At 36.8% G+C, this 15,637-nt stretch overlaps 2 long non-coding RNA genes across 2 annotated transcripts in view; one reads left to right on the top strand and one right to left on the bottom strand.

Annotated features, from left to right (window-relative positions):
* Positions 1-15,637, top strand: part of LOC105719365 (uncharacterized) — a 107,318-nt gene that overhangs the window by 77,877 nt on the left and 13,804 nt on the right. The window lies entirely within an intron of this gene.
* LOC135276924 (uncharacterized) overlaps positions 1-15,637 on the bottom strand; it is a 36,311-nt gene that overhangs the window by 8,233 nt on the left and 12,441 nt on the right. The window contains exon 2 of the long non-coding RNA XR_010344470.1: positions 11,749-11,824. This is a non-coding gene — a long non-coding RNA (uncharacterized LOC135276924). The remainder of the gene's footprint in view (positions 1-11,748; positions 11,825-15,637) is intronic.

Below are 15,637 nucleotides of genomic sequence, written 5' to 3' on the forward strand. Positions count from 1 at the left end.
ATGAATTCTAGGCATAAAGACTTTGATAATTTAATGCAATTTCTCAATTCCACTAGAACTAAAAGTGGAGGCAAAAATTAAAAGCTGCAAAGAAAAGGGAAAGTGGATGTGACAAAAATGAACAAATCCCTCAACTATATATTAAAATATACAGTCTAAATAAGATAAACCAAGAAGTATATATGATTTCACATGTGTAAAGGCAATCCTAGAGAAAACTAAGAACAGGAAGTATGGAGGTGAGCTGAAGACGGGAGGAAATGGTATTTTAACATTTCATTTTATAATGATTTATATGGTTTTATATTTATGCATGCATTTGTTTTTTTAAACAGATTTGACATATTTTTAAAAGACAGTAAAAAGACTAGGGATCCACATGTTAACAGTAGATATGCCTGGGTTAGGTAATTGGTGATTAAGGTAATTTTTTTTCTTTTTTGCATTTCCCAATTTTTCCACATGAACTTTTTTTCATGAAATATAATGTTTGTTTTAAATCATTATTACTATTAACTCACTCTGAAAAAGTGAAGGAAAAGGAGACATATATTGTCATCTGTAAGCTAAAAATGTTAATTTAAGCTCAGATTTCTTTTACATTACAGCCCAATTTTCCATATAAAAAATATTGTTACAATTAAAGAAAATGCGAATATTCTCTCCAGTATTACAACAGATATGTAGCAGAGATCTGATTAGCAGAGTTATATAAAATCTAATCTGGAATTATAAAGCCTCTCTCTCCATCTTCTCAGTTTACAATCATTCTAATACACTCTCTCATTTAGGTACACAAAGTTTTGGGAGCAGATAATGACTTTTTGGTGCACAAACAGCAAATATTAACAAAATATGTTAGTATGTAATCATATAATATGCATATATATCATAGCAAGACAGAAGAGATATTTTAAGAGATGAAACAATGTATAATCTACTCAGCGGGTTATAAAGCAACTGCTTTTTGAGCTAGAAGGCACACACAAGTTTTTTAATATACTAAAATATAGGAATTAATGAAAAGTAGTGTTCACCTCTTACATAAAGGGTTTCAATTATATTCTGGTGAATCACCTTACTAATAACTTAATTTTTCTTCATTATTAGAAATACTATCCAAGATGGCTGATGATTAGCAGCTCGGGCACGTACCTCCTAGTGAAAGCGCAAAGAACGAGAGGACACCACACTTTCAGACGAATATTAGTTGCTCACGGACCAGGAGATTCCCAGTGGAGGAGCTCCACAGGTCGCCAGGGTGACTCTTGTGGCCGGCGTGGCGGTTTTGCTGGTGCCTTAGCACGCCAGTTCTTGGTGCAGAGTCCGGAGATTCCCGGGCAGAAAAGCACCATCAATCTTAACACCGCTGTTTTGGCCGGCTCAGTGGATTGCTCAGATTTCGGCGCAGGGAATCAACAAGTTGGACGTCAGAGACCCAGTTAGAAAGTCGGTAATTATAAAGACGACAGACGGACAAATATATAATGAAGGGAAGAAACCAGCGTAAAAAGGCAGAGAATACTCAAAATCAGAATGCCCCTCCCTCTACAGGGGATTGCAATTCCTCATCAGTAACGGAACAAGGCTTAATAGATTACACGTGTGTTCCAATAACGGAAGCAGGTTTCAAAACGTGGGTGATAAGAAACTTCTGTGAATTAAAAGAACTTGTTCTAACCCAATGCAAAGAAACTAAGAACCTTGAAAAAAGGTTTGACGAAATGTTAACGAGAATGGACAATTTAGAGAAGAATATAAGTGAATTGATGGAGCTGAAAAACACAACACGAGAACTTCGCGAAGCATGCACAAGTTTAAACAGTCGAATTGATCAAGCAGAAGGAAGGATATCAGAAGTCAAGGACCAGCTCAGTGAAATGAAACGAGAAGACAAGAATGCAGAAAAAAGGATGAAAAGGAATGAGCAAAGTCTCCAGGAAATATGGGACTATGTGAAAAGACCTAATTTACGTTTGATAGGTGTACCTGAATGTGATGAAGAGAATGAATCCAAGTTGGAAAATACTCTTCAGGATATCATTCAGGAAAATTTTCCCAACCTGGCAAGGCAGGGTAATATTCAACTCCAGGTAATACAGAGAACACCACAAAGATATTCTTCAAGAAGACCAACCCCAAGGCACATAATCGCCAGATTTATTAGGGTTGAAATGAAGGAGAAAATACTAAGGGCATCCAGAGAGAAAGGTCAGGTTACCCATAAAGGGAAACCTATCAGACTTACAGCAGATCTCTCAGCAGAAACCCTACAAGCCAGAAAAGAGTGGGGACCAATATTTAACATCCTTAAAGAAAAGAACTTTCAACCCAGAATTTCCTATCCAGCCAAACTAAGCTTTATGAGCGAAGGAAAAATTAAATCTTTTGCGAACAAACAAGTACTTAGAGAGTTCACCACCACCAGGCCTGCTTTACAAGAGCTTCTGAAAGAAGCACTGTACATATAAAGGAACAACCAATATCAGCCTTTCCAAAAATATATCAAAAAGCAAAGAACTTTAACACAATAAAAAATTTACATCAACTAATGGGCAAAACAGCCAGCTAGCATCAAACACCGGTATTAAACTTATATATATTTTAATTGGATAAAAAGCCAAAACCCATCGGTATGCTGCATCCGGGCCCATCTTACATGCAACAATACACAAAGACTCAGAGAGAAGGAGGAAGATTTACCAATCAAACAGAGAGTAAAAATAAACTAATAAACAAAAAGCAGGAGATGCAATTCTCGCCTCTGATAAAGTAGACTTTAAAGCAACAAAGATCAAAAGAGGTGAGGAATGACATTACATAATGGCAAAAGGATCAATGCAACAAGAAGAGCTAACGATTCTATAGATCAACGAGATAGAAAATTAACAAGGACATCCAGGACTTGAACTCAAACCCGGAACAAGTAAACTTAATAAACATTTATAGAACTCTCCACTTCAAATACACAAAACATACATTACCACCTCACACCTATTCCAAAGGTGACTATATAATTGGAAGTAAATCACTCCTCAGTAATCATATAGCATTTCATAAGTTTAAATTAAATATTGGTTGGCTGTTTGTTTGTTATCTTCTTCCCCTATTCCTTCCTGACTACATCATTAAGTATAATTATCAGTATAAAAGAGGTTTTCAATACCCATTACTAAATTGCATTCTAGCCTGGGCAAGAAAGCAATACTCCCATTCTCTCTCCCTCTTTCTTTTCCTTCTCCCTCCTCCCCATTCTCTCTCTCTCTTTCTCTTCCTTTTTCCTCCTTCCTATTCTCTCTCTTTCTCTTTAACAAAAAAAAAAAAAAAAAAAATACTTTCATAAAACTGATCTTAAGCATCTACTTTATAAAATGACTTATTGGAAATACTTATCAAACCTTTATAAATAGTTCAAAGATAAAATTCAAAGAACATTAAAGATAAAATACTCTCTTTAAGAAGTAGCGAAGCTGAAAAAGTTAATCTGTATCTTCTCTTCCATATGTCTTTGAGTATACTTCTAGTGAACAAGATTTGTTTTAGAAAATTTATTTTTTCAGTGATATAATAAATCAAGTTTGTAAGTTTTCTTTTTTCTTTCAGTCCTGTCTTTTGTGGCTTTCTGGGTTATTAAATTTAGACAACTCTTAAATTACCATGTTACTGACAAGTAATACTCACTGGTTTTCTTTGCATTGATTGCTTTGTCTTAAAATTTGTCTGGGGAGGTTTTGATGACTGAGTATTAACAACAACACTATCCTCTATAAAGTTAGAAAAGCTGTTTGCATTAGTGTATCCAGATCTCTCTTTTCAGAAAAAAATTACATTCCTGGGAATTGTAGAGTTTGTCACCCACAACAGCATCGTTATTAGGGGAGACTGGAAGATGTATGGAACAATGGGGAATTGGACGATGGCGGAATTATGGGGGCTGGAAGTATTGAAAAACATGAGACAGATTCCAAATGGGTAAACTTTAAAATGATGCCTGAAACAATTTAAATTATCCAACCTTTCAATTATTCATTCATATATATGTTGAAAACTTACATAATGCTTACTATTTACCAGGCACCCCTGAAGGTTCTAGTAACACTGTAGTAAGTGAAAAAAAATTTTGCATTCAAGGAGTTTACATCCTTGTATATATTTTAAAATCCCAAAATCCTACCAGGAGTCATTACAAAAAATGTGCTAAAATATACTGATGAGGATCTGAGGTTCTACTTAACTTCTGTTGGGAGGCTGGATTTGATCCCAACATCGGTTCATAAGCATGCAATTCTACTACTGTAAATAGATGAACTCCAGGAAACCATAAAACCACCATCACATAGATTTCCCCCACTTCTATACAGGACCAAATCTGATATTCATCCCACCCAAGCTGTGGCTGAATTTGCTCTTGGACTCCAGGGAGATGTAGGACTGGTTTTCGATAGAGACAAGGCCCTAAGAATGTCTTCTCCTCAGTCCTCTGCCCACTCCCTTCCTTCTTCCCTGTCTGCATTTCATGCTAAAATCCCTGAATACCTTAGGCCCAGGAAAAGCCCTTTGTAAAAGGAATATCCCAGAAAAGGTTTATTAGAATATTAAAAGTTACAGAGATACTGAGTGTAAAGAAGAAAAATCATAATGATGTGAAACCTGCAACTTACACATATATTTGCAGGGTAAACTGTGGGAGAAAAAAACACTTATAGTCTACAATTTTCTGAGTACCAGGACAAGGGTCCATCAGTAGAGTTTACAAGGAGATAGATTCTGAATCAACATAGGAGTTTCTAAATGTTGGAGTCCCCTAAATTATAAAATGATCTGCCTTACATAGGAGTGAGTTTGGATGTGTACAAAATGCTCAGTTGTCTGGTTGGATGTTATAAAACAAATTCCTGTATTAAGTTAGTCATACTACTCAATAAATTCTAAGAGATTCTGTCTGACTTCAAGATTCAGTGCTTTTACATCTTGTTTTCTAGGAAGCAAAGGCAGTATATTCTTCTGAATTAGGCCTTGGTTTAGCATCTCTGGATTCTGACATAGGAAGATACAGGATTGGGGATGATGTATTCACATAGATATATTAAAAATCTAGGCTCTTTTACTAGCTATTTAAACTTGGACAAAACATCTAAAGCTTCTGAGGCTCCATTCTCCTACCCATATGGTGATATGGGTCAGGGATACAATTTTTTCCATGTAACCCTTAGGGTCACAGCTACAGTATATAACCTTTATAATAATTATATAATAATTGTATACACTAATTCTAGATATATAATGTCAAAAAGTATACTTTGTGTACATCACATAACACTGCTAGTGGGATCTTGGGCAGTACACACTAATCAACCCCATTAGTAATTATTTATTAAAACATTTAAATATTCCCATGATTTCAAGAAAATAAAGTTTATACATGGACTTAAGTATGTACAGGTCAGGTGTTGCCACCAAAATGAGGTTTGCATTAGTCCAACATTTGCAACAAATGTTGTTGTTTTTCAAATGATTCTCACACATAAAAAGTGGTTGAATTATGGGCCCTGGAAGCTGATTGTGAGATTTAAATCACTCAAACTCTGGAGAGTGACATAGTAGGTGCTCTGCTACTGACCATTCACTGTCCTGTTTTTCACCAGGGTGGACCTTAGGTGAATCCTAATATTTATACTTGTGACATGGAGACTCAGCTTGAAACCACAGTTTGGTTAGTAGCTTTATGTTGTAAAGAATGTGTTAAATAGCAGCTAATTTTCTGATTTGGATACAGACGTACAGCACATATGATGTACAGTTGGTACACACAGTCCACGATGCCGATTCATAGGAGCTTTTTTGACAGAAATGTCCTCAACCAAACAGAAGCCACCTTGAATAGGAGGCCAGTCTCCACCCCCATCCTGGGGCTAACCCACAGCTAAGAATTCATTCAAAGGACACAAAATTTGACCCTCTTGCTTCATATCGATACCATCCCTGTAGTGCTGTTCAAGCTTCAGGGCTCCCTGTGGGATCAGTAGGAGAACCCAGACCCACCCTTTTTTTTGCTTAATTTCTTTCCTGCCTTCTCTTCTTACAGCTGTATAGCAATCACCAGAGAGTACTCCCTCAGTAAATCATGTGCACTTAATTCCAATCTCAAGCTCTGTTCCTACGGACTCTGACCTAAGACAAAAGTCAATGTGATTTGTTTATATTCTGTTCATAACCACACCGATTTAATTGTAAAGATCCTTAAGCATTCGCCTGTTGCATTAATATAGCATAGTTCAATGAAAACAGGCAAACAGTTCAAATCTCTTAGTTTAGTTACCTGGTGAGTTATGGTCCTCAATGTCCCTGTCAAGGATAATGGTCTATGCACTGCGGGAGTGTTATAAATGGATATAAAGTGCCTTAAAATAACTACCAAAGCATACACATAATAAGTGAAAATTCTGTGTCCTCATGAGGGTCACTGCTGGATTTTTGGCACTCAGGTTCTATATAGGCTTGCAAATCATTGAATTCTTTCCAGTCTACTGATAGAACACAGACGTGAAGTTTAATGAGGTGAGAACCACAACAGCATTTATTAAGGATGCTGCCACATAATTACATTGCCTCTGTTTGGGATGGAAGCATCTTCTCAATCTTGTGCTTGGAGCCATTTGCCCAGGAGCATGAACTTTCCAGCCTATAAATGTTCTGTGGAATATATGAGAACTCTGGTGATTTTCTACTTTTATCTTAAAACCCTTGCCATGTACCTGAAAAGCGTTCTATTCATTATAAAGGGAGGCTGACACAGGCAGCCACACCACCTCAGGAGGGACACAGAAGCAGCTGTGTTTATTTGAGCTTTGCTCTGATAGGTCTTAGAATCTCAGCTGGAAGAGCCTTAAGACAGAACTAACAACACTCACATGGCCTTATGTCAACTATACTCCAGGGGAACCTCTTTCCTATTTGTCCTTCTTGATATAAAAAGAAAGAAATTTTGAGAAAAAAATATGTATAAAATGTACAGGAACTAATGAGGAAAGAGATGCAATTGCTCTTATTTATTGCTCATCTTTATTTTCAAATCAGTCGTGCAAAGATGTTACTAATCCCATTCTATTGATGAGTAAACAGGCATAGAGAGCTTTAGTAGTGTTATCAAGCCATACACTAGTAAGTTGAAGAATTACTTTTTGGACCCCTTACTGTCTGACTCAAGTGTCACACTGTCTGTATACATTGTAAATCCCCAAAGCTAGGCATTGGATATCTTTCTATTCTGCTGGTTAGCATGAATCAGATCAAGGAAGTGGAACCTCTGGAGTATGTGAGATAGATAAGAAAACATTCAAATTATACTCATAATTAGTTTCAGATTTTATGAAGCATTAACACTATGTAAATTACAATAAATACATTTAATCAACTAGGTTTGATTTTATTTGAATAAAATGATCCATTAGGAGTAGATGATTGGTAGATCAATAGATAGATAATACCATTAGGAAACCAACTGGATACTCCCAGATTTTACTGGCTACACAACTGGCCAGGCGTGGTGGCTCATGCCTGTAATACCAGCACTTTGGGAGACTGAGGTGGGTGGATAACAAGGTCAGGAGTTCAAGATCAGCCTGGCCAAGATGATGAAACCCCGTCTCTATTAAAAAGACAAAAATTATCTGGGTGCAGTGGCAGGCACCTGTAATCCCAGTTACTTGAGAGGCTGGGGCAGGAGAATCACTTGATTGGGGAAGCAGAGGTTGCAGTGAGCCGAGATGGCACCACTGCACTCCAGCCTGGAAAAAAAAAATTAAGGCTGAATTTTTTACCATGAAACAAAGACTCTGAATTTTGAGGACTCTAAATAGAAACAATTTCCTTTGGTGGAGTTTAAGAGGTCAAGCAATCTCCAAGAAACTTGAAATTCAAACAACACTATTTGTAGCTTTGCAGGACTGAGCAATTTGTTAAAATGTAAAAAGATTCCCACCTACGTTGGGACACTTGATTTCTAACTGTTGTGTCATCTGCCTCCTCTAATTTTCATATTTGGTGAAAAGAAAAAACATAAAATTTCAAAATTCAAATCCGATAACTTATAACATCAAATAAATATCCATGAAGTCATCTTCTAACACGTCAGTATGGGAGAAAATTAGGGTGGGGAAATATGCCTGTTGTCTTTACATTTATTTCATTAAAATTTCAAGGAATTCCTCTAAATGAAGCTTTGAGTGGATGAGAAGCACCCAGAGAATAAATTGAAGCAGCAGGATTTCTAATCAGCTTTTGAAGATGAAACAGTATCTTGTAGAATATAAAAAGACAGTATTAAACAGTCAAGACACTTACCTTTGGGTATTGTTTATATTACATATATTTGAGTAAACTGGAAATAAATATGTAAGCCTTTTTATTTGAGCTATTTTATATATTTTGTGCCTTTCTTTATTTTTAATGTTTATTTTTGAATCTTGCAGCTACGAGCCACTTCTTAAATATTTCCTTCTTCCGTATTTCATTACTCTTGACTTCTTTCCTTTCCTCTCTCTCTGAGGATTTTATGGGCTTACACCACAGTCTCTGCTACTTAGGAAGTGTTGGATAAGTATTTGTTTGATTGATTGATTGTTGACCAGTTTTACCTACTCTCCTGTCACCTCTCTTTTATCCCCCCAGCATTTCCTTTGGGAAAGAAGGGTCAGGTAATTGAACCAAAGCCTGCAATCAAGTCAAGAAGAAAGGTGCATTGGAGCCAGAGGATGCTCATGTCACCAGAACCGCTGGGCAGGAAAGACTAAGGAAAGCAAATGACTCAACTTGAGAAAGCTGATCTGAAAGAATTAAGATAATGAAAGAATGCATTCTCTCTGTAAAATACTTAAAAGCTCATATAAAGTCAAGTGTAACAATACTCATTAGAGATGGTGGCAAATACTTTATGAATCAATGAAATAAATATCCTCAGTAGTAGAGTTAAGAAATGTTACATTATTTTCCCAAATCTTTGGGATCCAGAGTTGTCATGGGGGAAATAAACAAAAAACTAGACCTAACTTTGATTCTCACATCTTCTTCTCTCTCTGCGATTAAGAGGGAAGGTTGTAAACTCAGCTGCAATTTTAAATAATTAATGCTAAACATTTAAGTACTACTGCAGCACAAAACTGCTTTAGTAATGGGGTTGGCTTCATAATTGCAGAAATTCCAACTTTTACTAATTTTAGGCATAGTTGATTTCAGAATAAAACACTAGAAACCGAATATTACAGAGACATATTGTTCAGCGTTGAGATAAAAATTCAACAACAAAGATTCTATGAGAGTAATATATTTATTTAATTTGTACAATATGTCTTTGCAATAGGGTAATTACATTAATGGAGAATTTTAGAAAAGCAATTTATTGGAGCTACCATATTTCAAGACTTTATTATAGACTATTTTATCCTAACATCATCTCTATTACACAGAAAAATCTAAGACTCAGGAAAGCTAAGTGTTATACCCAAAAGTCTGTGGATGTTATACTAGACCTGGTTCTCACAGGCTGGAGAAAGACTATCGTGTACACATGGGTTACTTCCAGTTTGTAGCTTAAAAATTAGTCATGGTGGATTCAGAAATACTACATAGAAATTGGCAAATTCTTCAAAGTAAGGACTATTTCTGCTTGAGAACGGGTTGTTAAACACTTACCAGCACACCACTGTATATAGGTCACAGTCAGCAGAGTTCAGATTGAAGCTAATTTTTCTGGTTTTCATCCTGAGCTTTTATACAACTTCTCAGCTACTCACATACATTTTTCATATGCAATAGAGTTGTGTATTTTTAATAAAATAAAAGCATCATATTAAATGGCACTAAAATAACTCTCTAGATCAAGAAATGAGGTAACTATACACTCCAGCAAGTACAGAATAAACCTTATAAATGACAACACCTATAATTATTCTACTTTAAAATTATAACCTTAAAATAATTTAATTGGAGAAAATCAAAATCTGAATACATTTTTAGATAATACTATTTAAAAGCAAAGGGCAGAATGAAACACAATAGTACTCCGAACACAAGAGAGATTAAAGGAAATACATGTTTTCAACAGAAAAGCAGGTGGCAGTGAAGAAAAGATATGAAATCCAGAATGATAGCACGAGAGGGCCTGTTGTGCAAAATGATCAAATAAAGCAAAGAGAAATATCATAATGATATTAAGAAACTTTCAGAGAGTTTTACCTCCTACTAAGACATAAAGCAATATCCTATCAGCCTTACAAATATAAGATGTGTAGTCCCAAGATATCTGGAGTTGATTAACTTCATTAGTAACACTCCTAGTGAATATTCAAGAATATTTCAAACAAATTTATCCACCACCAGAAGCTGACTCTTTTTTTCATTAATAAACCAGGAAAGGTTGGGAGAGATCTGCATATTTGTTAGGAAGGCTTTGACAATAATTTGGGCTTGTGTTTCTCTTTTTATTTTTTCATATTCATATGAGCAAAGATGAACTCAACTTCAAATATTTGGAGAACAGGGCAAAAATAATTTCTGCCTATCAGCAATTGCTATAAGGTCTGTCTTATTATAAAAATATTCTGAGTGATAACAGAGTTAGAATACACAAAATCTAGGTACTAAAGTTTAAGTATGAAATAGTAATTGGTCACAAAATCATGCCAGTAACCAAGTGTTACATCTTCAGTCCTTCACATTTGGGTTCTCTTATATTTTGTGCATTCATAATTGCAGAGATTCTTATTAAAAATCTAGGATAACTCTAGGCAGAGGGAATATGAAGAAAAGGCTGATAATAAATTGCTAGTAGATATGACTCAATATCATTTATGGTCTTCAAATTTTGTAGTGAATCAACAGTTGAACTTGTGTTGTGTGTCTGAAAGGTCTCTACTGAGGGGCATTGAACAAGTGTACCATATGCCAAAAAATTATATCTGGAGCAAATTTTTGAGGCCAAGTCTCTGGGAAAATGACCAGGAAGGAAGCTTTGGATTGACTACAACAAACTTCTTTGTCCTTCAAGAGCTAAGAACATGAAGAGTAAGATCAAAGAGTAAACACTGGAAAACACAGACTTTCTCCCAACTTCTTGGCACCTTCCCTTTGCTATCTCACCAGGCACAAGCTAATATAGCCAACAGTATCAAGCCCAAAGCCAATAACTGCCTCTACAATACATGGAGCAAAAGGAGGCTAAAAATGAATGAGTGATTATTATCAATGAGCTCCTAAAAGAAACAACAGCCAGTTTACCAAATTTGAATGTTCCCTTCAAAACACTCATTTACTGTATCAGTCCCTTCTCATAATGCTATGAAGAAATACCCAAGACTGGGTAATTTATAAAGAAGAGGCTTAATTGACTCATAGTTACTCATGGCTGGGGAGGCCTCAGAAAACTTACAATCATGGCAAAATGTACCTATTCACAGGGCAGCAGGAGAGAGAATGAGTGCCAGCAGGGAAATGCCAGATGCTTATAAAACCATCAGATCTCATGAGACTCACTCATTATCACGGGAACAGCATGGGGAAAACTATCTTCATAATTCAATTACCTCAACCTGGTCTTGCCTTTGACACATGGTGATGATTACAATTCAAGGTGAGATTTGTGTAGGAATACAGAGTCAAACCATATCACTCCATCCCTGGCCCCTTCCCAATCTCAAGTCCTTACATTTCAAAACACAATTATGCCCTTCAAACAGTCCCCCAAAGTCTTACCTCATTCTAGCATTTATGCAAAAGTCCAAGTCCAAAGTCTCATCTGTGACAAGGCAATTCCTTTCCACCTATGAGCCTGTAAAATCAAAAGCAAGTTAGTTACTTCCTAGATACAATTAGGATAAAGATATTGGGTAAATACACCCATTCCAAATGGGAGAAATTGGCCAAAACAAAGGAGCTACAGGACCCATGAAAGTCCAAAAATCAACAGGGCAGTCATTAAACCTTAAAGTTCCAAAATGAACTCCTTTCACTCTATGTCCCATAGCCTGGTCACACTGATGCAAATGGTGGGCTCTCACAGTCTTGGGCAGCTCCACCACTGTGGCTTTTCAGGGTACAGCCCCCCTCCCAGCTGCTTTCACAGGCTGGCATTGAATACCTGTGGCTTTTTGAGGGGCATGAAGCAAACTGTTGGCGGATCTACCATTCTGGGGTCTGAAGGATGGTGACCCTCTTCTCACAGTTTCGCTAGTCAGTGCCCCCGCGGGGACTCTGTTTGGGGGCTCTGACCTGGCATTTCTCTTCCACCCTGCCCTAGCAGAGACTGTCCATGAGGGTTCCACCCATGTGACAAACTTCTGCCTGAACATCCAGGCATTTCCATATATTCTCTGAAATCTAGGCAAAGGTTCCCAAACCTCAATTGTTGTGTTATGCACACCCAAAGGACCAACATCACATGGAAGCTGCCAAGGCTGGGGAGTTGCATCCTCTGAAGCAATGGCCTAAGTTGTACCTTGGCCCTTTTTAGCTGTGGCTGGAGCAGCTGGGAAACAGGATACCAAGTCCCTAGGCTGCAGGCAGCAGGGGAGACCTGGGCAAGGCCAAGAAAACCATTTTTCCCTTCTAAGCCTCTGAACTTGTGATGGGAGGGGCTAATTTGAAGGTCTATGACATGCCCTGGAGACATTTTCCGCATTGTTTTGGTTATTAACATTATCCTTCTCATTACCTATGCAAATTTCTGCAGCAGGCTTGAATTACTCCCCAGAAAATGGATTTTTTTTTTTCCTATCCCATTTCCAAGCCATAAACTTTCCAAACTTTTATACTCTGCTTCCTTTTGAATGCTTTGCCACTAGAAATTTCTTCTACCAGGCTAGGAGTGGTGGCTCATGCCTGTAATCCCAGTACTTTGGGAGGCCAAGGCAGGTGGATCACCTGAGGTCAGGAGTTCAAGACCAGTCTGGCCAACATTGGTGAAAACCTGTCTCTACTAAAAATACAAAAATTAGCTGGGTGTGGTAGTGTGCATCTGTAGTCCCAGCTACTTGGGAAGCTGAGGCAAGAGAATTGCTTGAAACTGGGAGGCAGAGGTTGCAGTGAGCTGAGATTGTACCATTGTACTCCAGCCTAGTCCACAGAACAAGATTCCATTTCAAAAAAATTAAATTAAATTAAGTAAAAAATGAAAATAAATAAGAAATAAATTTTTTCCACCAGATACCATAAATCATCTCTCTCAAGTTCAAAGTTCCACAGATCTCTAGGGCAGGGGTGAAATGCCCCAGTCTCTTTGTTAAAGCATAGCAAAAGTCACCTTTATTCCAGTTCCCAACAAGTTCCTCATCACCCGTCAGCCTGGACTTCATTGTCCATATCATTATCAGTATTTTGGTCAAAATCATTAAACAAATCTCTAGGTAATTTCAAACTTGCCTACATTTTCCTGTCTTCTTCTGAGCCCTCCAAACAGTTCCAACTTCTCACTGTTACTTAATTCCAAAGTTGCCTCCACATTTTTGGGTATTCATATAGTAAAATCCCACTCCTGGTACCAATTTACTGTATTAGTCTGTTCTCACAGTGCTGTGAAGAAATCCTCAAGAATGGATAATTTATAAGGAAAAGAGGCTTAATTGACTCATAGTTCCACATGGCTGGAGAGGCCTCAGAAAACATACGATCATGAAGGAAGGCATCTCTTTACAGGGTGGCAAGAGAGAGAATGAATACCAGCAGGAGAAATACCAGATGCTTATAAAACCATCGGATCTCTTGAGACTCACTCATTATCATGAGAACAGCATGAGGAAACCGTCTCCATGACTCAATTACCCCTACTTGGTCTTGCCCTTGCCATGTGGGGATTACTACAATTCAAGGTGAAATTTGGGTGGGACAGAGATCCAAACCGTATCACTTGCTCTGCTTTCCTTTTCTTTTTCTTGGCCCCAAAAGAATTTGCCAAAAAATATTTTAATGTTGATTCAGGTCTTTCAGGAGTGGGTATGGGGGATGATTAGGTTACAAAGTACCCTGGGAGTTACCTAGATGAGAAGTTACCAGAAATATGGCCAGAACTTCTCAGTTGACCTCAAGAAAGAACAGGAAACTTCTAAAAATAACTGGCTTACCTCTATTTATATTTTTAAAAACAGATGTAGGATCATACTTGCTTGTCAAGCATCACAAGAGGTCCAAATAATTCAAAATCTGAGTCAGTGTCTGCTGAATTCCCAAATAAAATATTCTGTTCTTTAAACAGTAGATTCCTGCTAAGTTTACCCTTAGAGGGGCCTAAGAGGAAGGTAATTATTGGCAGCTTATCCCTTAAACCCTAACCTCAGCATACTCTCCTGTGGTACATTTTCTAGGATTGTTTCATCCGTTTGCCTAAAAGCAATTAAATGTGACTCAAATTAAACAATTTTAAGACCAAAAGAAAATATTCTAAAACAGACCTAACCCCACTTCCTTTCAGGCCAGGAACTAAGTGATGCAGAAATATGAAAATATGAAAAAGAAGTCATGTTTTGAGGAAAACTCCCACATTATCTGAGGCAAGGGTGCAGATTACAAAGAGACACAGGTTAGCACCAGCAGGTGGAGCTGCTTAGAAACTACTAGGAAAGAGTATACGTTCTCAAAAGATCTAGAATAGTAATAAATTCTGAAGGGTTAAGGGAAAATGGGAGAGTGAAAAGAACATTATAAGACATTTATTCAGGGTGATTTTTTCTTTTTTAATCCCGTGAAAAAAGTCCTCTTGTCTTAAAGGACTTCGAGTTAAACCCTTAGTAATCTGTGAGAACTTGGAGACAGAATAAAATGTGAGTACAGTATTTGATCAAGGAGAGACAAGAGATGAAAAAAAAATTAGTAAAAATAGACAAGGAAGAGTGGAGTAGATAAGTAGTAAAGTGTGTTACAAAGATACCTGATATTGCCTGCCTTCACCCTTTTTCTTTCCATGGATGTGTTTGTGGGGAGGATCCTTTAGGATGTGAGTAATTACAATATAGCGCTAAACTGAGAAAAGGTGGAGAGTAAGGTCAGAGGCATACAGCTGGGAAAAATTAACTGCCCCAGAATAAATTTGTATGCTATTCATTTTGTAATTACAATAGTAAAAAATATACTTTGAAAAACTTAGAGATTGCAGTAAAATAAAACATAAACAGAACAATAAATTTCCTTTTTAAATCATTACCCAGAAATATCCACTCTTTCCACCAGCACTTTCAATGTATTTCTGTTTATTCTACATTCCATATCTTGACATTCTTAAGGGCTGCTTTGTTACTTGTCTTTGTATAAAGAAAATTTGGCATTATGAAGATTATTTTCACATCTTTAGATAATGTCCCAGAATGTAATTTTTAATGTTGTATACTATTTTGCCAAATGAATATAACTAATTTACCAAAACACTCTCCTATTGTGTTATTAAATTTTCGTTTATTCTTATGAGTACTTATATCTTTAAACTATGCAGTGGGGCCTGTTTAAAAGAGAAGACAATCTTGTAAACATTTGATGTTGATTGCCAAATTATACTCCCTAATGGTCATATGTTTCCATTTCAGTGTCCTTATCAACATTGAACATTACTATCTTTTAAAATCTCAGTTACTTTGCTAAGTAAAAAAAGTTTAAAAGA

Source organism: Aotus nancymaae, unplaced genomic scaffold, assembly GCF_030222135.1.
Source record: "Aotus nancymaae isolate 86718 unplaced genomic scaffold, 86718_ANA_hifiasm-v0.15.2.pri h1tg000029l, whole genome shotgun sequence".
Classification (NCBI taxonomy): domain Eukaryota; kingdom Metazoa; phylum Chordata; class Mammalia; order Primates; family Aotidae; genus Aotus; species Aotus nancymaae.